Source organism: Rhinolophus sinicus, linkage group LG04 (assembly GCF_036562045.2).
Source record: "Rhinolophus sinicus isolate RSC01 linkage group LG04, ASM3656204v1, whole genome shotgun sequence".
In the NCBI taxonomy this organism is placed as follows: Eukaryota; Metazoa; Chordata; class Mammalia; order Chiroptera; family Rhinolophidae; genus Rhinolophus; species Rhinolophus sinicus.
The window spans coordinates 139,194,329-139,218,181 of record NC_133754.1 but is presented as its reverse complement, the minus strand read 5'-3'; the positions used below and the strand labels follow the sequence as shown (position 1 = coordinate 139,218,181).

Below are 23,853 nucleotides of genomic sequence, written 5' to 3'. Positions count from 1 at the left end.
CCCAGAACACCTGCCTTAAGGCTTCTGTGTGTCCTCCCTCACCTCAGTTATTGCTAATTCTGCCACGCCCCTCAACCCTCAGAAAGCAAAAGTGGAGATGGACTTGAAAATAATATTGGGTTCTACAGAGGGAGAATCAGCTTTGCGTGAGGAAATAGACAAACTCACAGGACATGATCAAATTAAAGTCAAACTGCTGAGAAACCGTAAAACAATCATGGGGTGTACTTTAGATGTGTATAACTTGAAACAGTAGCATTCTTATAATCTTTAAGCACAAATGCACAGTCGAGCAGGAAGGCGTTCTTACCATTGTCTAGTCTATCTTATGACAAAAACAAGACAACACTTTGTCCACGACTGGAGAACCTTCGGCAGAGAGATTTATTGTATGCGTACTTTGGAAAAGTTCAGGACAGTAGTTTTTCATCCTTGCCTCCTTTCCTCTTCAGGTTACATCAGAGGCTCTTCTTTTTCTTCTCTAAGCAAAACTTCCAGGTCGGCTTCAGTTTTTCAGGTGGGCGAGCCAAAGCAATCTGCTGTTGGAATAGCACTGACAGAAAAAGATAATCCTTGCGGCAGAGGGCCTGGAAAAGATCATTCTCTGGAGTCAAATAGTAAACTTATGTTGTTATACCTTTTAGATACCTCTCACCCTGAAATGCCTACCAGTAATATGAACTATAAACATATTTTTTTAGTACTGCTGAAGAAAACTCAGCTCTGTGACGGAATACCTTTCGTTGTATCGAGAGCAAATGCAGCAATAACAAACAGTTATTGAGCACTCACTCTTCTGAATGCTTTACCTCATTTAGTCTCACCACCTTCTCGGGAAGTTACTCTTGCTAACCTCATTTTACAGATAAGAAAACAGAGATACAGGAAGGTTAAGTAATATATATCAGGTCCCCCAGAAGAAGCCATAGAGCCAGGATTTGGACCTAGTGAGTGGGCTTTCATGCTCACCCTGTCCAGGAGGTGGTATTTAGAATAAGTGGATACAGCTTTTGAGATGACAGCACAAGTTATGTTAGGAGCATGGGCCCTCCGCTTCAGTTACAGGGGCTCTAAGAAGGCAGTATTCATATGCCAATGAAGGTGAGGATGGCTCACTAAAAATCTGAATCCTTTCCTTGGAGCTCCTAGCAACAAAGAACACCTGCCTTAAGGCTTCTGTGTGTCCTCCCTCACCTCAGTTGTTGCTAATTCTGCCATGCCCCTCAACCCTGAGAGAGCAAAAGTGGAGATGGACTTGAAAATAATATTGGATAAAAATTGGAAGGCTTAAACTTGAGTTCGGTATTGCTACTAACTAAATGGATTCATTTTCCTCATCTGTGAAATGAGAAAAAATGAGGATGGTGAAAATCAAATCAGATAGAGGCACAGAGAGCTGTGATTGTGCACACTGTGGGCACATGAGATTTTCTTTGTTCTGTAAATCAAAGCAGCCCGTTACAGCAATGTGCTGTAACCATCTATGCAAGACGTATATGTGGATCCCTAAGAGCCTTCCTCTGTAGTAGTATTAACTCTGGTCAAGTGGTTTTGCCTCCCCTTACCCACTCTGTAAGAGGACGGGTATCAATCACCAAACTCTCTTCCCACATTGATATTGTGTGATTCGTTTTGTCCCAGATCTAGGAGAACTGAATTGGGGTTTCTAAATGGTAGTTTGGGTACTTCCAGGCCACCTTATTCCCCACGGTACCCATTCCCAGGATCCTATCAATCACACAGCACCCCAGAAGAAATCTAACAGCCCAGAGAAACAATTACAGTCATTCTAATTGTCCTCAAGTTCAACTGTTAGAGAAAAGAGAATTGGATTCACTACCGAAGCAGGTGGATAGCTGGTTTAGTAGACATCCTGCTCGAAGCGGGGGTGGTAGCATTCCAACACTTTTTTCTGTGTAATGACAAACACATGAGGAATGTGAGACAGGATGACCTTTGAGGGAGCTTCCAACCTTGTGATCTCATGTGACTGCTTCACTGATAAGTATCACTTGAAAATGAGGTCAGGTATGACCAGCAATGGCAGGCTGAGAGCCAGAGCCAGGGGCTGTACAGGCTCCCTGCCTCTCTGTGTTGCTCTTTCCAAAGACAGACATGTCAGATGTGGCAGCTGTCACTTGAGGGAGTGACTGGAGTGTGGTCCTGAAGCAGCTGTGTGCCAGCAGAATGCTCCGCCAGGCCCTCCACAATAGGGCTGACCCCATTCCCAGGGAAGCCAGTCCCCTGGGGATGAGAATGACACATCCATTCTCAAAGGAAAGGGCATAATTAGTCACTGTGATCACAGTCTACTACACAGATCCTCCCCCAGCTATCCCATCCCCTGGCTTCTGACAGCCTGAAGCAGATGACAGGAAAATCACTTAGTGCAACACGTAGCCTGGCCAGCAGCTTTAAGATACATCATAATGCCCGTGGCAGGAACGGTTACAATGAGAGGAGCACGGGTGGCCTCCTGAATCACTGCGCAGTGGACACCTGTAAATGATTCTTTCTGTGTCTCTAGCAGGCCATGCTTGTTCCTGCCTGGGGCCTCTGCACTGGCTGCTTGCTCTCAAAAACGCTTGGCCCTTGGGTCGCTCACAGCTGGCTCCTTTCTGCAGTACAAATTTCATTTCAAATATCACTTTCTTAGGCCTTCCACACACATACCCTCCCACGACTTTCTAACACAACATTCCATTTTAGATTTCATATAGAACGTCTCATGATCTGAAATGATTCTGTTCATTTATTTATATTGTTTATTGTCTATTTTCCCTTTAGAATGTTAATGAGAGCCAACATCACTGTGGTCTTTTCTCATCTATTCCCAGCACCTAGAAAAATATCTGGCAGATAAAGGATTGACAAATATTAGCAAAATTAATTCGTTAATGAGTTGATTAATTCTATCTAGGACAGGAGTGTACTAGCACAAACAGGGTTTCCCTCTGTTCTGCGGCAGTGGCGAGATTTCAAAGCTTCAGGGTGGCTTTCACAGATACTTTTTATTATCTCACCATTTCATGAGCCATGCCCTGTCCTCTCCCCCATTAAAGATCTGAGAATCACTCTCTGATCCATAGGGATTGGCTTCTGACATCTATATTTATACGACATAGTTTTTTCACTTAGGAATGGATTTGGTTGCAAGTTAACAATAATAACAATGACCCATCACAGTGTTCTGTGATTTCAATAAATAAGTTATTTTTCTCAAGAAAGAATAAATCAGCAGGTGTGCAATCCAATGTCAGTGTGGCAGCCCAACCATAGAGGGAGCTTAGCTTTCTGCTTTGTACCCTCTATTCCTAGCACAAAACTTGCATCTGGTACTTTTTACACCATGGGCACAAAATGGCTGCTGCACCACCAGGCCTCCTGTTTGACTTCCAGAGAAGAAGGGTAATGCAAAGGGAGAAAGAGCCATGTCAGGTAAATCTGTTGTTTCTTTATACTGGGAAAACAAAAGCTTTCCCAGCATCCATGTCCAGCCACCTTCTGTTACATCTCCTACATTGGTACTTGGACACGTGGCCACCCCTACACCAATTATTGACAAAGGGAAATGAGATTACTATAACTCGTGTAACTGTCAAAATTCATCCTCTGAGGCTGGAGAAAGGAGCTATTTTCCTTGAGACCAAGGGATTGCCACACTTGCTCAACAAAATGCATCATAACTAAAAGGACTAGAGTAGATATTTGACCCAAAATTAGAGCTGAGACTTACAGAAACTGAGAGTTAAAGGCAGATCCCTTGAACTGTCATGCTTTTAAACTTTCCTAACGTTTGATTGTGCAAATTGTTTAAATCCTATCATATGCTCAAATATCTTCACAATATATTCTCTTTTTTCTTAAGCTAGCTCAAGATACGTTGTTATTTAAAACAGGAGGGTCTTTATTATCAGTGCATCTAACTACCAACATTCGACATAGCCAATGAGGCTGTGCTGCACGGGTGCTGTAGGGTGTCAGACGACCATTCACACCTCCCTCAGGAACGAGCCTTTGTACCGAACACTGGTGAGGTGACCCAAACACTTAGACATTATGTCATCAGCCCAACGACTTCCTCCCTCTTCCTCTCCACCTTCAGACAGTATTTGCTGATGTTCCAAGTGTACAGAGAACTCTGTTGGGTACTTAAAGGGGGGATGTACAATACCACTCACACTAACTAGTGGAGGAATGGGACTGCTGAGATGTCACATCACAAATCTATGACAAAGGCCAAAAACATATCATGTCTTCTGATTAGCCCAGTACTGTTTTTCTTTTTTCAGCCACCTGATTATTCAGGCCACACACACACACACACACACACACACACACACACACACACACAGTGCCATCTACACCCCTACAATCAAGAAAGATCCTAATGAATGAAAAGCTTGGCCAGCCCACCTCAGTATTCCATCCCGTCTAATAGCCAGAAGGTGTATTTTGTGGGAGCTTATAAGGATTGTCACTGAAGTATTCCATAGGGATACATCTCTGCAGATCTATGCTCTGTCATCTATGAACTTGATATATATTCTCTGTCAATGTATATATCTCTTCAACTTATGCAAATTTTAGACAGAATTTTTCAAAATGTGTTGCTCGCAACTTACATGTTTTACATAAACAAATGGTTCCATGATCATTTGACTTTGGAACACGATTAACGAAAGTTAAATGCCTTCTTCACTGCAAGACATTGAAAAGCCTTTAATATTCCAATATGCATAATGAGTGGCTAAGAGAGGGATTTAGTATGTGGCATCTTCCAACTTTGTTTAACCACAAATATTTTTCCTTGGTGTCTATTGAAAGGCTGGTGGTGATTCAAGAGATATGCTTTAGGAAACACTGCTGGGCGGAAGAGACAGTGGTAAATCTTAGAAACTACTACCTCTTTTAAGTACCAAAAGGTATATTCTATGACTTGTCCAAACTTATGTGTACCCCTAGTGAATGTCACCAGATATTTAGGATCACCCCTTAGTCCACTGTTCCTGAGTTATACATCACAGCTGCTGTCCTGGGTGAGAAGTACACTGGTCTAGAAAGGATTGCACTTATGTTCTTGAACTGATCATGTTATTTCTACGATCATCAGGTTCCCCTTCTTCGACATGAACATAGTAGGTTGTGTGAGAATAAGGAGAATGACGTCATTACCGAAGAGTTTAACAGTCTATTATTTTTCTTTTGTTCCAACCTTTAATCAAAGCAATTTTCATTAATGCAAGGGTGAGCAAGCCACACTGACCTCGGTAACATGATATGTAAAAACTTATTTGTCTTGTTTAGATCTATCTTCTCTAAAAGACCACTTGGTATGACTTAACAAAAATATCTGACCTACCAATGTACAAACTTTTCCCTAAGATGTCTGGCACCCATTTGGCTGCTTCATAACCTTTATATGCTTTCAATATCCCTTCACTGACAAAATGATTTTAGAAGAATTAAATGCCAAGATTTGGTTTTGCCAAAGCTTCATCCATAGGACGTCTAGAAATAAATCTTGCTTCCCTGGAAGCCTTTGCTTTTTTTCAGGGACAGAGAGATCCAAGTCAAAGAGAAAAATAACTGGACAAACTCATTTGTCACAATGTAATAATCATCACAGTGTAATAATATAAGCTGCAGTTTACAGAATAAGTCTAGGGGAACTTTATCTTTAACTAAAGGTTCAACATTATCAGCCATTTAATAATCAAAATTTCATTGTTTATCTTTATCCTCAAGATGAACATTTTCAGGCATATTAATAAGGATTTTTATTCCCCTAAATTTACTTTGACCTTATATTCTCCTAAATTGAATCATTTGAAATATTCTGAGAAAAATGTGAGGTTCTAACCACACCGCTATAATCTACCTCTGTGAAAAAGGAAATTGTCTTCTCTACAGCAACCAGAGCAAGAATATTAGAAGGTGAATGGATCAAAAAAAACCTAACAAGGGCACCAGAAGACCAAGATTCTAGTCAGTGTTTAGACACCTGTTATTATGGAATGAATCGTGACCTCCCCCAACCCCCCATAATTCATATTTTGAAAGTCCCAACCCCCAGTGCCTTAGAATGTGACTTTATTTGGAGATAGGGTCTTTATGGAGGTAATCAAGTGAAAATGAGATCATTAGGGTGGGCCGTAATCCAATATGACTGGTGTATTTAAGGGAGAGAAAATTTAGACCCAGACGCACATAGTGGGAAGATGATATGAATAGATACAAGAAGACAGCCCTTTACAGGCCAAATAGAGAGGCCTAGAACAGATTCTTCCCTCACAGCCCTCAGAAGGAACCAATCCTGCCAATGCCTTGACTTTGAACTTCTAGCCTCTAGAACTGGAAGACAATAAATTTCTGTTATTTAAGCCATTCAGCTTGTGGTACTTTGCTATGGCAGCCCTGACAAATGAATATACTTGTGTTGTTGGGTAAGTCTTCTTATATCTCTAGGTCTCATTTCCTCATCTATAGCATTAGGGGGTAAATGACCTTTGAAATTGCTTTTATCTCTAAAGGTTAATGATCAAGGATGAAGGTAGACTCTCACCAATTCTCCTGAGATGCAAACATGCCCCATCTTCTGAGAAAAGCTTTCCCTCTTATCTACAGATCGATGGATCAGAAGCCATTCTTTGATAATTCTGTCTGGCCATCCTAATTTATATTTCAGTAATGACTTTGGAAAGCAAAATAAGAAAGGAGACCCGAAATAACTCCTATGAAATGCCACGAACTTATAAGTTTATATCTTTTTGTAAGAAATTAATCATTTGGAAAAATTGGCTTATAGATTCTAAGGGAGGTGCTAGGGTGGGCTCAGATGAAAAGATCAATAACAAATGTAAGTTTCATGACATGGTTCCCCATAGCAGAACCTCTGTAAAGTAAATAAAAGCACATATTTTATGCTCTCTTCACAACCCATTTCTGGGATGTCCCTCCTCCCTTCCCCCCAATGTTTATCATGAAAGGAAACATGTTTCAGGCATAACTATTGAATGCTACTACCTTGACCCATATCAACAATAAAACAGTTAATAACAGTGACTTTTTGCAACACTTATCAGCCTCTCTCATCAGCTTGAATTATCTTGGTATAAATCCCAGGCTATTAATACATCCTCAAACCTTGGAATATAGTATTAATGCCAGAATCATAATGGGTAATGAGCATTTTGGCCACTGAAAATTCAATTCTAAATGCCATAAAACAGAACTGATGTTGTAGCTCCCCTTCTATTTACCTCACTGAATGTGTGCTCTCCTACCAAAGGAAATACAATGATAACTATTTTATGGTATGATATGATTTTATTATTCCTAAGAAGCAGTGATAGGGTAACCTTCTTTAGTGGCAGCTAAACGGCTAGCTTAACATCAACTATATTAAAACAAACAAACAAAAGCAAACAAATCAACAAACTCAGCAAGCAACAATTCAACATTTCAATGGACAGTTTTTATATTTGTCAGGGTCCCAATAGGTGGAACACTCAAATCAGGCTAACTCAATGAAGGTTTATTTACAAAGGTGTACTGAGGACGTAATAAAAACAGAGACTGTGGGCAATAATCCAGGTTAAGAGCTAAAGCACTGCTACTACTTTGAGCACAAGTAGGATTGGTGAGCAGAACCGGAAGGAGAAAGCCATGTAAAGAAAAAAGTAGCGCTATTCCATCTAGAGTCATTGCCCAAAAGAAGGGAGTGAGGGCCATAAATACCGTGACCTTACTCAACTCCCTCCCTTCCGTTTCCTGCCAGGGATCCTCACTGGTCAAATCCAACAGGGTGCCCATGAATGTGGTCCATAGGGTCAGCCTCTAAGACCATGGTGAGTAGATCTGGAGGGACAACTGGATAATACATGGCACAGTGCTAAGAAACCCAACAAACTCATTGAGATATTTGAAAATTTTATAACAGCAGAAACATGTTTGCTCTTGCTCAGTTTATCCCCAGGTATGTCATTCCAACACCAATTTTCCAATTCTCTGACACCAAACTGAATGTTCAATAATTAAATTCAATACAACATTAACTACTCAGAGTTAGCACAGACCCCACAAGTTCAGAGCTCAGTCTCACTTTAGACGCCAGCCACAAATGGGGTTCCTACGTGACCCACATTTCTGCCTAGCTGACTGCAAATCTGGAGAGGTTCCTGCAACCCCAACTCCAGATCAATAATTCATCCCAGTGAAAAGAACTCAGGAAAGCTCTCTATTTCATTACAGTTCTATTATAAAGGACACAACTCAGTAACAACCAAATGGAAGAGATGCATAGCACAATGTACGGGGGAAAGGAGGGTACAGAGCTCACAAGCCTTCTCCACCTGCACCACCTCCCAGCATATCAATGTGTTTACCAACTTAAAATGTCCCTTAGCCTCACTGTTTCAGAGTTTTTATGGAAGCTTCATTACATAGGCATGATTTACTAAGTCCTTGGGCATTGGTGATTGAACTTAATCTCCAGCCCTTCTCTTCTTCCCAGAGGTTGACAGTGAGGCTGATATTTCTAACCCTCTAATCACATGGTTGATTCCTCTGGTGACTAGCACCCATCTTGAAACTAAGTACTCTATGTTTAGTCACTTCATTAGAATACAAAAGACACTCCTATGACTCTGGAAATTCCAAAGTTTTAGGAACTCTGTGCCAGGAACTGGGACAAAGACTAAATATGTATTTTTTATCATGCCACACCAGCACACTGGCCCACAGTGTATATCACATAGCAGGCATTTAACATTTGCTAGTGAATGATGCACTCTCCTGTGGGCCACTCTAGAGTTCTTTCTCCTTCTTTCCTTCCTCCTTTTGAAAGATGACTGAATTTTTTAAGCCAAAAATATTCATGGCTTTAAGATTCTCCTTCCCCTTTAGCTGGATAATCTAGAGAAGACAAACCCTAACTGGCTTCCAGAATCTTAGGGCATTTAACACCTCTGACATCCCAAGCACCGGGAGACTCCAACGAGAAACATTCACAGAGATTTTTCAGTGACGGAATTTAAACTGTTGATTTACAATCTGCTCCAGTCTGCTCACAGTTTCATCTCTTCTTGTCACCTTCACAACCAACAGACTCTGCTGCCCTAAATAGAAGTAGGAAGCTAGGGTTGGACATTTGCTGGCGGTGGTAGGATATTTTTGCTTATGTAATATGTTGTATATCGTGCCACCCAAAAGACTACACTCTGGATAGTTCCCCAATGATATGAATCCCATCTTATGTTTTTAAAATCCCAAGTGATCAGCATTTTACTTATCATAGAGAAAACTGAATTTCTAACAGGAGAAAATTTGAAACCAGGGATGAGGAAAACATAGGATGTAGTAGGGCTATTCTAAATACATTAACAGAAAAAACAAAACTGAAAAACAAACATAGGTGCATTCAGAGCTAATATGCCTTGAAAATGTGGAATGGAATTCTAGTTTAAAGGAGGGTTGTGGGGAAGAGCGTTGAAGTTTTCTATCCACCAACAGAGCTAGCTATCAATCTGATGGACTGTTAGGATTCTCTATAGTAAGAGACTTCTGTATCAACAAAAATGAGCCAAGCTCTATGACCAGACTCTGACCTCTCAATCTAAACAGTATCTAAGGGCTTCATCAGGCCCTTTTAGAGAATATTTTTAGACCTGCTCACACACCCTTAGCCCACCTTTCTGTGGAAGGAGGGTACCCTTAAACCTGATCAAAAAATGCAAAGGGGGCTCCTGAATTTCTACAGCTGAGTGTCCTGTTTGGCCATTGCATCTTTTGTGCATGTGGTACCTCCTTTGATCAGCAGCACACAATGTCATCACTTGAGGCACTGATCAGAAAATTCATCCAGGAACAGACTGTGATCACTTGCAAATGTTTGCTAGAGACACCTGACACAGGAAAGAAACGCCTAAGGCAGTTGTTGTAAAACCCGTCAATCATTCTACGTGACCTGGAGGGAGGGGCAGACAGGAACAACCAGGGGGTCATTTGAAAGAGAAGCAGTGGGAGAGATGAGTAGATATATGGGCCCACCCAAGGTATACGGAATCATATCTAGAGGGGGGGCCTGGTGTCTTTTTTAAGCCACACATCCTCCCTCATCATACAAATTTTCCTTTTGATATCTCTAAACAATAGTCACCTGGATTGGGTACAATGGAATTACATGGGAACTTTTTCAAAATATACAAGTGCAAGACCTTTCTTACCCAACCACACCCACCGCACCATCCTGACAAACATAATGCAGTAGCAACCTATGTATTTTGCAAGAGTTCCCCAGGTCATTCTGATCCTCTCTGCCTCCCTTCATTCCGCCCCATCCTCAGCTGAGATACACTAAACACTAGTTCTCTGTTACACTCGATTACTAGAAAGAAATATATTTGGGTCGCATATCTTAATTCCCTGCTGACATACCTTAATGGAATATTTAACAATACACATTTGACTTAACTCAGAAATGCCATATAGGAGTTATCTACTTGAATTTTACACTGTTACACCTTCTGGAAAACCAATCTCCGTCATCTGGTATGTTGCCCAACATCCATTACATAAAACCTTCCCAAAATTCCATGTCTGGCGAGAGATGGTCCCCCCTAGCAGAACATGTCTGTGTCTTTTTAATAGACAATGATAATGAGATAACGCACAGCATTTGCCCTGGTGCCTCAGCTGCTAGGTAACAAGCTATTTTTAGCAGTAACAGCATACTGGGGCCGAGCCTTAGAAATGGCTCGTGAGAGAGTAAGTGCTATCCAGTGGAACTTCCTGTGAGGATAGAAATGCGCTTTGTCTACACTAATTCGGTAGCCAGTAGGCACATGGGGCTAGTGAGCCTTTTAAATGTGATGAGTGTGACTGAGGAATGAATTTTAGATTTTATTTAATTTCAACTAATTTAAGTTTAAAGAGCCACATGGGGCTTGTGGCTATATTGAACAACACGATTGTAAGGCCGCTTTTTACATTTAAACTTTTACTAACAATTGTCACCCCAATAAATTTAATAAAATAAAATTTAAAAAAAAAACAAAAAACAAAAAAAAACTGATAGTTAATACATACACATTAGTAAGACGATACAAAACTTTCATAGTAGTTTCAACTTAGGTGTACATGCTATGTTTAATTTCTAAGAGGGTCGTTGGCTTTTAGTAATATTGTCGGAAAGGCTTTGTGCATATCAGGGGTTGACTGTCGGCATTTGGCTGCTCTCGATAAAAAGGAAAAGGCTCGGGTGATGTCTCTGGAGCAGCCTGATGGACCGACGTGCCCTCTGGCCTGGGTTGTTACAGTTAGAACTGCTGAGACCTGATGGCAGAATCGCTGACCTTCCTCTGAACAGTGCCACCATTCCCTGCCTGAACGGGACCCTCAGCTAGAGACCCTGTTCCAACCCCATCCAGTACATGGAGGGCAGGAGGGGGCCCGAATGCTTGCTTCATTAAGTCACACCTGGAGAGTGTGTTCTGTTTTTAACAAAGGGCCCAGGGGGTCTGCAGGGCTACTCAACCTCAGCATATTGACATGTTGAGCTATGTGATTTCTGTGTTGTGGAGTCCTCTGCGCTGGAGGGTGTTTAGCAGCATCCTTGGCCTCTACCCATTAACAATACACACTTGACTGAGATCAGACACTAGTAGCATCCCCCAACCCTCCCAGTAGCGCCAATCAAATATTTCTCATATAAGGTCGAATAGCCCGTGGGTGGCAAAAATCACCCCCCGTTGAGAACCACTGATCTAGACAGTAAGTTCTTGGACCATGAGCTACTTACGAAAAGAGATCAGTCTTACCTGTGAATTTTATTTTTTTAAATCTGTAATACCAATCAGATGCCTGGGGTGTGACATACACTCAGTTAAGTATTGCTTGGATGAATGAATATGAGGCCACTATTATTTTTTAACTATTTAAATAGCCCCCTGTCATGCAGGGAGTCACAGGGAAGCATGTGGAGTCTCTGGTCCCGCTCCCCACATAAGAACGCAGGACATGGTGAGGCCAAAAAGGAACACCCACAGAGCCATAGATAGGGGAGTCATACCACTATATTCTCACTGGCGGCTGGGTTGGAGACACAGGAGGCAGGAGCCACATGATCCGCAAACCATACTCTGCCACACTCCATGCTTGCCAGCCACCATCTTCTTGCTAGCCCCCCATTTTCTTGCTAGCGTAGCCACAGCAGTTATATTAGTGGCAATGGCTCACTGGTTACTGCTGACGGCCAACTAGCCACAGCTGATGGCCATCCAATCACAGTGGATGGCCATTTACTACCTGAGCCAGCACCTTTCCACATGAGGCCGAGAGCCTGGAAACTGCTCTCTGGGGCTGTGTCCCTACACCCCCTCAGTGCCTAGCAAAATGTAAGATTCAATCAACAAATATTTTCTGGTTGGCTAATGTTCTTACGGGTTTTTTAAAAAAGAATTCCTACTAATAACTATTTCTGAGGAAGCAAAATGACAGGGAAAATAATTTTTGTCATACCTTCATGTGTATGAAACAATTTCCTGCCCTGTTAGGTTTTTCAGCCAAGAGTGGAAGTCTGAAAATATAGTCTCACCCTTTCCAAACTAAGGACCAAAATTGTCTATAGGTGAGGAAGCAGGGCTCCGTGGCCTCGCGGCCTCTGTCTCTTCACCAAAGTTCATCTGGGGCTGGGCTCAGTGGAACCTAGTCACCTCCAGCACCAGATATGACCCCCAGGAACCTCTGCTGCCAGCTTCCCTGCAGGAGAAACAGAGGGCTGGGTTCAGTTGTCAGTTCCTGAACCTTTAAGCTGAGCTTGCCAGCAGGTGATGCTTTTATCTCATTTGTCACAATCAAACCCCGCAGAATAAGCTTACTAATTAAAGGCAAAGCATTGCACCTAAAACTTAGGGGATGTTTTACCTGTGTACACATGGCCTAGCACTGCAAGGAGACATTAAAGGCATTCCCGCTAAGCATGGATTTAAACCAACGAAATAGTTAGTATAGTCTGCCCTTCACTGTCTATATACCTAAACCGTTTATGGTATTTTAAGCTTCTTGGACAAGATTTCTTATTTAATGGGAACTATCACTCTCTAAACGCCATATCACTGGCCTGCATTTAAAGAACGGCTGCATGCATACAACCAAGATCATGAAAGCGCTGTTTCACTAAGGACAAGGTCAGAGCATTTATCGTAATTCAACAAGGAGAAGGAAAAAAGAGCAGCTTGTTTGTAAAAACTGTCCCTTCCCTTTGAGCAGTGGTTTGCTGGAGACATATTAGAATCACCTGGGCAGGTTGTTAAACTCCCAAGGGTCAGGCCACAGACCAGACACATTAAATCAGAGTCTCAAGGTATTACCCAGGCTTTGGAAATGCTTTTAAGTAAATGTTTTATTTTAGAACAGTTTTAAGTGTATGGAAAAATTGCAAAGATAGTACAGAGAGTTCCCATATACCAGGCCCAGCTTCCCTTACTATTAACATCTTACATCAGTATGGTACATTTGTCACAATTAATGAGTCAATAGTGATACATTATTACTAACTAAAGTCCATACTTTTTCATATATCTTCAGTTTTGCCCTAGTTTCCTTTTTATATACCAGGATCTCATCTAGGATAACACAATACATTTAGTCATCATGTCTCCTTTGATTCTTCTTGGCTTTACAGTTTCACCGGCTTTCCTTGTTTTTGATGACTGACAATTTGGAGGGGCACTGGTCAGATATTTTGTAGACTGTCCCTAAATTGGGATTTGTCTGTTTTCCTCATGATTAGTCTGGGGTTATGTGCTTTGGGGAAGAAGACTATGGAGATAAAGCCATTCTCATCGCATTAGATCAAGGGTATATATATCAACATGATTTATCACTACTGATATTGACCCTAATCATTTGGGTGAGAGAGTGTTTTTCAGGTTTCTCCAGTATACAGTTACTGTTTCCTCCCCTTTTTCATACTGCATTCTTTTAAAGGAAGTCACTGTATCCAACCCACACTTAAGGAATGGGGGTTATATTCCACTTCATTAAGGACATAGTATCTACATAAAACTTTTAGAATTCTTTGGTACAGGAAATTTGTCTGTTTTCCTCCACTTATTTATTTATTCTGTCATGTGGGGTGTCACACGGGGTTCCTGGTCCCGCTCCTTGCATAAGAACACAGGATATGGTGAAGCCAAAAAGGAACACCCACAGAGCCATAGGTAGGGGAGTCATACCACTACAGTCTCGCTGGCGGCTGGGTTGGAGACACAGGAAGCAGGAGCCACACTATCTGCAACATGCCGTCCACTTCTCCGCAATCCATAACCCGCACTCCATGGTGCTAACTGCAGTCCACGCTTGCCAGCCACGATCTCCTTGCTAGCCCCCATTTGCTGCTAGCGTAGCCATGACAGTTATATTAGTGGCCAACGGCTCACTGGTTACAGCTGACGGCCAACTAGCCACAGCTGATGGCCATCTAATCACAGTTGATGGCCATTTACTACCTGAGCCAGCACCTTTCCACGTGAAGCCGAGAGCCTGGAAACTGCACTCCTGGCTCTGTCCCCACACATACATTCTGGTTTTGGCTATTAGGAGCTCTTTTGATGGGTCCTGTGTCCTTTCGACAGCCCCATTATTGCATTGTTATTGTTGTTCCAAGCACTTTCTTACTCTGAGGCACTATAAGGTGCTCCATGTTCATCCCTTATCTTTGCTACCCTAGTCCTAGAATCAGCCGTTTATCTAAGTTCAGGTTCCTTTTGTTGATAGGTGTGCTCATTGCTGCAGTGGTGTCCTTGTTTTTGGCCCTCTCAGTTGACAGAACAAGGAAATATAAGTGTGTGAATTAAAAAAAAAAAAATATATATATATATATATATATATATATATATATATATATATATATATATATATATATATATATGTCGTGCGGGAGACCCTGCTCGCTGCGCCATTTGTCGTGCGGGGAGGCCTGCAGGGTCTCTGGTCCCGCTCCCCACATAACGCAGGATATGGTGAGGCCAAAAAGGAACACCCACGGAGCCATAGGTAGGGGAGTCATACCACTATATTCTCTCTGGCGGCACTATACTCTCACTGGAGGCTGGATCCACACTGTCCGCAAACCGCCATCCACGCTTGCCAGCCCAGCCGCCATCTTCTTGCTAGCCCCATTCTTTCTCTCTTTCTTTCTGCTAGCGTAGCCACAGCAGTTATATTAGTGGCCAATGGCTCACTGGTTACAGCTGACGGCCAACTAGCCACAGCTGATGGCCATCCAATCACATTGATGGCCATTTACTACCTGAGCCAGGCACCTGTCTATGTGAGGCCGAGAGCCTGGAAACTTCTTTCTGGGGCTCTGCCCCCACAATATATATATATATACACACACACACGTGAGGTAGGGCAATTAAGTTTGCAAACTCATCCTAGAAACAGTGCTACATACCTCATTGCTGAATATCACTGTGGTCACCTTCGAAGTACTCCCCTTGGGAAGCTATATGCACAGATGACAGCGCCTAGTCCACCCTTCAAAGCAATGTTGGAACTCTTTTTCTGGAATGGCCATCAGAGTGGTCGTTGTATTGCCCTTGATGTCCTGAATGTCATCAAAATGTCTTCCTTTCAATATTTCCTTCATCTTTGGGTAAAGAAAGAAGTCATTGGGGGCCAGATCAGGTGAGTAGGGAGGGTGTTCCAATACAGTTATTTGTTTACTGGCTAAAAACTCCCTCACAGACAGTGCCGTGTGAGCTGGTGCACTGTCGTGATGCAAGAGCCATGAATTGTTGGTGAAAAGTTCAGGTCGTCTAACTTTTTCACGCAGCCTTTTCAGCACTTCCAAATAGTAAACTTGGTTAACTGTCTGTCCAGTTGGTACAAATTCATAATGAATAATCCTTCTGGTATCGAAAAAATGTTAGCAACATCATTGCAACAAATTCTCGAACTTAATTGTCAGACATTGTACATATATTAATATATATTTCTATATGTAACCATGAGTATCTGTATTAGGCTAACATGAGTCCATATGGAGGTCTCCAACTCTAATCCAGTTACCAGATGATTCAGCCTCCTCCTCTTGCTTATCTATATGATCCCATTCCAACAGTAAAAAACTGGCTCCCACCATTGCCATCCACTTACTTAATTGTTGAATTCCAGTATGCATGGATAGTGGTATCAAAATTATTAACCTGTGCCTCCATAGGAAACAATTTTATCAATTAGAGTCCAGTGCCTTTAATCTTAGAGACTCCACGTATTTCCAAGGTTACTTTGCTCAAGGTTACATCTTTTTGCCTCCACATCCTTCAGTGAGGTTGTTGAATACATTTGTAATATAGTTATATTGCTTTGTCACAATTCACTGTCTTAAATAATCCGCTGTGCTTCACTTATTCAACACTTTCCTCTGAGTTCCTGGAAACCACTGATCTTTCTACCATCTCTATAGTTTTGCCTTTTTCGAATGTCATATAATTTGAATCATACAATATGTGGCTTTTTCATACTAACTTTTTTTTTCTCTTTTTCTGGTTTTTAGTAGTTTCAGGTGTACAAAACAATGTAATAGTTAGACACTTCACTCCTCATAAAGTGATAACCCCCCCCCCCCCATACTGGCTTCTTTAACTTAGCACCTTGTATTTAAAAGTCATTCAAGAATTTTTGCGGCTTGATAGTTCATTTCTTTTATTGCTGAATAGTATTCCATTGTATAGATATACCAGAGCTTATCCATTCACTTATTAAAGGGCATTGTGATTGCTTCCAGTTTTGAGAATTACGAATAAAGTTGTTACACACATGCACATGCAGGGTTTTTGTACGACTATGTTCTCAAATTAGTAACTTAATTTGTACATCTGTAAATGTGAACTACTGTTCAATCACTGGATGGTAAGATTATATACAGCTATGTAAGGAACTGCCAGACTGTGTTCCAAATTGTCTACTATTTTGCTTTCCCACCAGCAATGAATGGGATTTCTTTGTTGTTACATATCCTAGTCAGCAATTGATGTTTTCGGTTTTTAAATTTTAGCCACTTTAATAGGTATGTAGTGTTACCTCAGTGTTATTCTAATTTGCAATTTCCTAATGACAGACGATATTATTTTTTCACATGCTAATTTTCCATTTGTGTATCTTCTTTGGTGAAGTGTCTGATCAGATCTTTTGACCATTTTAAAATTTGATTGTTTATTGTCCAGTTTTAAGAATGCTTTGCATATTTTGGAATATATGCCCTTAATTAGATACGTGTTTGCAAGTATTTTCTCCCAGTGTGTATCTTCTCCTTTGATTCTCTTAACAGTGTCTTTCACAGAAGTTTTTAATTTTAATAAAGTCCAATTTATCAGTCGTTTACTTTTCTTTACTAAATCATACTTTGAGTCATCTATCAAAAAACTCATCATCAAACCCAAGGTCACATAGCTTTTCTCCTATGTTTTAGTCTAACAGATTTAGTTTTGTATATTACATTTATATCTATGATCTATAATTGAGTTCATTATTGTAAAAGTGTAAGGTCTGGGTCTGGGTTCATTTTTTATTTTACAGATGGACTTCTAATTTTCCCAGCATCATTTGTTGAAAAGCTTATCCTTTCTCCATTGATTTGTGTTTGCTCTTTTGTCAAAGATCAGCTGACTACATTTGTGTGGGTCTATTTCTGGCCTCTCTATTCTGTTTCATTGATCTGTGTGTCTATTCTTTCATCAGTGAGCACTGTCTTGATTACTGAAGCCTTATAATAAGTCTTGAAATTAGGTAGTGTGACGCTTCCAACTTTGCTCTTTTTCAGTATTGTGTTGGGCATTGCTAATTTTTTTTTAAAGCTTCCTAAATGATTCCCATGTGTAGCCAAAGGTATGAATCACTGCCTTGGAGGCAGCTTGAAATAGAAGCAAGAACATGGATATTAAAGTCCATAGGCAAGCCATTTGAAATCCGGGGGCTTCAGTTTCCTATTCAGGAAATGGGAGATTAAAATGCTTACTGGCAGGGTTTTTGTAAAAGCAGCACTTCAGAGACTGGGATGAGCAGGTAGCAATGGAGCAGTCAAGACAGTTCCCTTTTCTCAACTTTAAATGCTTTCTTGGCTGTTTTGCTGTGTACTCTTCGACCATTTTATTTCAAATATTATGAAAGATTGGCATAGTTATTATGAAACATCTCCCGATAGCTGCATAAACATGCAAGATGGGTTATAATGCAGTTTTGCTTCTCCTGGAATTTGGCTGACTAGACTAAAGAAATAAGTCTGCTTGATAATCTTTCTTAGAAGAAGGTGATTCATGTTGAGCCCATGGGGAATTAATACTGGTCTACTTTTTAATAATTTGAGGAAGAGATGAAATTTTACTGACTGCGTGGAAACAATAGTGAGAATAAGAGCAAATAGTACAAAAGATGAAGAGAAAAATAATGGTGAAGAAAGTGCTGGTTTGTTTTTCATTAAGGCAAATAGGCAAATGATCAAGAAGAATTTCTTTTTTGAAGCAAGAATGGATCTTTTTATGACTATAGCTTTCTACTTTTTAAAATTTGGACCCTTGTATCGGTGCACATTTACATGAGTGAGATTATTAGTTAAAAAGTGCAAGCAGTTTAAAGATTTTCGTATAAATATATTCTTGCTTTCCAAAAACTCACCCTTCATTCTACAGAGTAAAAAATACATATGCAAGAAAGCAAGCAAGCAAATAAACAAACACCTAAAAATCAGACAAGGTGAAGAGGGAAAAATAAAAGAACTGCATTCATCAAGTGTCTTTATGCTCCAGGCATACTATGACTTACATATTTAAATTATTTAATCTTCATGACTAATGTAATACCATTGTCACTTTACAGAGGAGAACTGAAGTCTCTGCAAAGCTCAGTAATTTTTCTGTATGGATATCCTAAGACTTCTGGTACTGCCTCTTTTAGTAGTTTTGAAAGGAAAGAAATCCTTAATTTCTTGCAGGGTACAGATAGGTGTGTTGTTACAATGGCCTCCACAAGACAGAAACACTGCTCTTGCATCTCCCCAACAGTCATTGAATCCCAGATCCTTCCATCCCTGCTTTGAAAAGGTCTGCTAGTGGAGCAGCAGTGGCAATAATGAGATTCCATCTAAGAGACGCTGGTGACTCACAGGACAGAGGGGCCAGGTGTAGCTGTGCCTCTCCTTCTTGCTCCAGACATTAAGCCCAACCAAATTCCTCACAATAAAACTGATGACAAAACTCAAGAAAAAGAAAATGTCAGGGGTTCAGAAGTGGTCCCAGAAGCCACGGTAGAACCCAATTAAAAGTTGGTATTTCCCAGCTTACTTGTGACAGGTATTTTTGTGCACATTCCCCCCTCATTTCCCTGAGGAGAGGTGATGAAATATAAACCAACAGAGTGGAAAACGCTTCTTAAAGAAAGAAACTGTTGTAGCCTTCACAGTAGAGAAGGCAAAGCAAGGTAGGAGTAATTAAAGATACTCTAAGAGAAAACAACTCTCTGTCATCTAAACTAGGAGAAGGTGGGGAAATGGTGACTGTTAACACTTTAGAGATTTTATTCATAAGAGAAACATATGGCTGTCACCCCATACTTATGCTGGGAATTCCAGGAAAGAGTGTTTTGAAAAGTCACTTTTCTAGGGTCCGATCCTCCATTTTGCAAGCCCAGAAACTCAATTTTGTCCACTTATCCAAAGTTACTCATGTACTTGAGGACTTCCACACTCATTGACTTGTAAGACCCTAAAATACAAAGCAGAATAACAAAGTGTGTTTTTTTCCCATTTATAATACTTTTATTTGTAGTTTTTAAAATTTATAATAGTGGACAAAATTGTCTATTAGTTATAACACTACCATCAGAGAACCCTCCTGTATCAGCTATTGCTGTTTAACAACCATGCCAAAACTCAGAGGCTTAACACAATAAGCATTTGTTTTTGCTCACGCCTCTGAGTTTGGTGGGGCAGTTCTGCTGACCTGGGCTAGGCTCAGCTCATCTCTCCTGGGCTCACTCAGGCACTTGTGGTCTCCTGGTGGATGGGCCTCAGGGTGCCTGACCTAAGATGGCCTCACACACATGTCTAGTGTTGTCTGGCAATCAGCCAGAGCAATAAGAATCAATGAGCCTTGTTTCTCATCACTGAGCAAATTGGCCTGGGTGTGTTCCCACTGTGGCTGTGAAAGGCTGAGAGAGAGAGAAAGGAGTATTTAAAGGCTGTGGAGACCTCAGCTTAGAACTGGCACACCTTCACTTCCACTACATTGTATTGGTCAAAACAAGTCACAAAGCCAGCCCAGATGCAAAGGGTGAAGAAATAGTCTACAGCTATTGATGGGATGAGTTGCAAAGTCACATGTAAGATACAGGAAAGAAAATAACTACAGGTACATTGGCATAAGTCTTCCACATCTCCCTTTCTTAGGCGCCCAGACACTGAATTAATAAGTAGAGATCACTTGATAAATACGAAATCAAATATAATTGGATAGTGCTCAGGGGTTATTTCAACCAGGTTTCAAAAGAACTTGATGAACTATACTTGCTCCAAACCCAGAATGAACCAAAACACCAGATTTTCTCTTTCCCTCTCCTGCCTCACTACACCCCGCCCCTCCACACACACCCCAAATGACCATTTGGAGGTCTTGTCTCAGAGTGGATTTTTCTGCAGATGCCAGCCACTAAATCCTTTCATTATGCATTGTTTTCTGCTGGTTTCATTCTTATGGTGACACCTGTTTCCACATAACAGATTTACTTTTTGTAGTCTCTACAGTAATTACTATGTTTGGTTTTTAGTCAATAAAAATTTAATTGTTGCTAAAGCTGTGTCAGGGAAAGATCAGGAAAACATTCTTTCTTCATCTCCCACCCCTTCCTCAGGGAGTGAGAACCAATGGCAGTCCTGGGACCTGGAAGGATAATCCTTTTCTTTTTACTTTCATTAGCTATTGCTATGATGACAAGAATTTCTGGCCCTGTGGTCCATATCCAAGTGGAAGAGCCCAAAGGTCTGTAGGCCACAGGTTTATTGCATACACAGGACTGTTTCCTGAACTACTCCGGAAATGAAACCTAGTTGATTTGCAGAAATTCAAGGAGCCCAAGCCCTGTTAGAATGCATTAGCATCTAGGTATTCAACACAGGTTTGGAATGAATCTTTCTGTAGAAATTAGTTTTCTAGGTCGCAATTCCATTACACAGTGCCCTCCTTATGAGAGCCCAGGGGAGAAATTTCTCTCTGATCTTAGAATGGGAAAAAGTTGGGCTGATTCTCAGTACTTGGAGTGGTTTCATAGCGGCTGTTACTACAGATAGTGTAGATCTTGTAGGGGAGGGCATTTTCTTGGAGTAGTTTAGTACCAAATCGGAGACCCATCTCTAGAAAATCTATAAAATCTTTTGGTGTTAATTTTAGATATTAACCTCACACCTGACTTTGCTTTATCTTTCCTAATTCTATATACTCTCTGTTCTGCTTGCCTCATTCATTTATTTTTTGATCATTTTGTCCTATTTAGATTATTTAAGTGGATTTAAATGCTGTTTAGAGCCTTGGAAAACAAATAAGCAAACAAATAAATGCTAGTTTCTCCAGAGAGCTATAGTTTAATTTTTTTTAATACTTTAAAAAATTCTTCAATTTTATCTATTTTAATGGAAACTTTTTGATTTGTAATACTGTGGCCTGAGTTAATCATACTTCTCAATGGTTCATTATCATCTTTGGTCTAAGAAGACCCCTCTCATTTTATTTCTTTTTCCCCTTTATCTCACAACCTTTATTCCTCACCTGTACCAAGGCAACTATGTCAGTGTGCTTAAACACATGTCCTTTTATTGGTATGTGTTCTTACAAAACATACATTTTATATGCATAGATCTTAACAATATGCAAATATTATTGTTATAAACTTGAATCTGTTTCTTTCTCACTCAGCACTGTTTTTAAGACATACATTTTGCTTTGGGTACATCTAGTCTGTTACTTCTCTCTGTTGAATAGGATGAACCCACATAGTTTGCCTCTCCACTCCTCAAACTGCCTCCAACGCCATCCCCCACCCACCAGCACAAATATGCTGTGAAGACCATCCTTATACACAGGGTGGAAGATTTTGAGAATGAAAAGGTTGCTGTTAAAAATTCCATTGGGACAGCAAATGTACACTACAATTGTCGAAGGCAAGCTGAAACGCCTCGCCACCTTACTCATATAGAACCCTTACAAACTCTGTGAGAATTCCTTGGATATGTACCCAGGAGTGGATGTGCTGGGTCAGGAAGTATATATACATAGACCTAATTTGCTATTACCACCAGAGACCTCTGCAGAATTTCTGCGCCAGTTTACATTCCCATCAACAGTGCATGAGGGTTCCCATCGTCCCACATCTCTGCAAACACTGGGTGTTATCCTGATTTTGCCAGTCAAGTACACGCAAAGTGACATTTCATTGAGCATCTCTTGTTAGCTTTTTGTATTTTCCCTTTCTGTGATTTTTGACTCTCCTATCTTTGCCCATTTTCCATTGAGGTACCTGTCTTATTGATTTGCAGAAGATGAAAAATTTTCTAAAGTAAGTGCACATTTCTTTGTCTAAAGGAAGTGCATAACCAGCATGTTTCTCCCTTCTGGCAGAATGAGGGTCACGTGGTGCTGAGTGTAAGTAACAATGCTGGAGTTAGAAGATGCTTTAGAACCTCGAGTTAAATGAGTACAAATCAATTGTTAGGAGCTGAATTGTGTCCCCCACCCCACATTCATATGTCGAAGCCCTATCCCCCACTGTGACTGTATTTGGAGATATGGCCTTTAAGAAGGTTAATTAAAATTAAATGAGGTCAGAAAACAAAGATTAAAAAAAAGAAGAAGAACAGAAAAGAAAACAAAAACAAAAAAAATTAAATGAGGTCATACGTGTGGGGCCCTAATCCAATGTGGCTTGTGTCCTTAGAATAAGGGAGACCAAGCAGGCGACACACACCCACAGAAAAGGCCACGTGAGGACACAGCAAGAAAGCAGCTATTTGCAAGCCAAAGGAAAACAGCCTTGGGAGAAACCAAACCTGACAACACTTTGATCTCAGACTTCCAACCTCCAGAACTGTGAGAAAATAAATTTTTTATTTAAGCCACTCAGTCTGTGGAATTTTGTTATGGCAGCCCTAGCAGACTAGTACACCAATCAACATCTAGGAAACATCTTTACATTTAGTCCTTTGCATCTTTTGCTTAAGATAAAATGCAAGACGCCCTGCTGTATGATGTACTAGACAGTGTAACCTGGCTGTCTTTCCAGAAAACTGTTTACTGAGTCAATGGCAAAAGTAGCCATATTCCAAATTATTTTCTCTGACCCTAGCAAATTTCTCGCTTCTTTTTAATTGCAACTATCAGTGTCATCCTCTTGGCAACCTCTTCCAAAGCACCACAGTTATAGATCATGGCTACTGCCAGGCAACTTTTCCCACTTTTTTAATATATAACTCACCCTGCTTAGTCAAGAGCTTGAGAGAGGTTATCACTCATCCTTTAAAAGTTTGATTGGAATTTCAGTGGAAGGAGTTTACTTGAAAACATAAACATAAATTCTTCATCCTCCAGGGAAAATAATACTTCTGAAGACATGATACTGGAAAATGTTTGATTTCATGTAACACCAATCAGATTGACAGTGGTTAGAGCATTGTGTTGAGAACAATCGGAGGCTGAATATGAACTCAGTAGGTAAAAGGACCATGATGGATTGGTAATGTCTACCACCGTCCTGGTGTCACGTGGGCTATGCCACAGTGTCTGCCATCTCTATATGAATAGCCTG

General features: G+C 40.7%; 1 long non-coding RNA gene across 18 annotated transcripts in view; it reads right to left on the bottom strand.

Moving 5' to 3' along the window:
- LOC109446564 (uncharacterized) overlaps positions 1-23,853 on the bottom strand; it is a 125,441-nt gene that overhangs the window by 35,739 nt on the left and 65,849 nt on the right. For 11 of the 18 annotated variants that reach the window (XR_012495734.1, XR_012495740.1, XR_012495733.1 and 8 more), the window contains one exon: positions 311-553. The exons of 3 other annotated variants lie outside the window; for them this stretch is intronic. This is a non-coding gene — a long non-coding RNA (uncharacterized LOC109446564). Of the gene's footprint in view, positions 1-310; positions 588-15,460; positions 15,656-23,853 lie in introns of all 18 variants that reach the window. 4 more of the 18 variants (XR_012495739.1, XR_012495736.1, XR_012495741.1 and 1 more) reach the window with 2 other exon arrangements.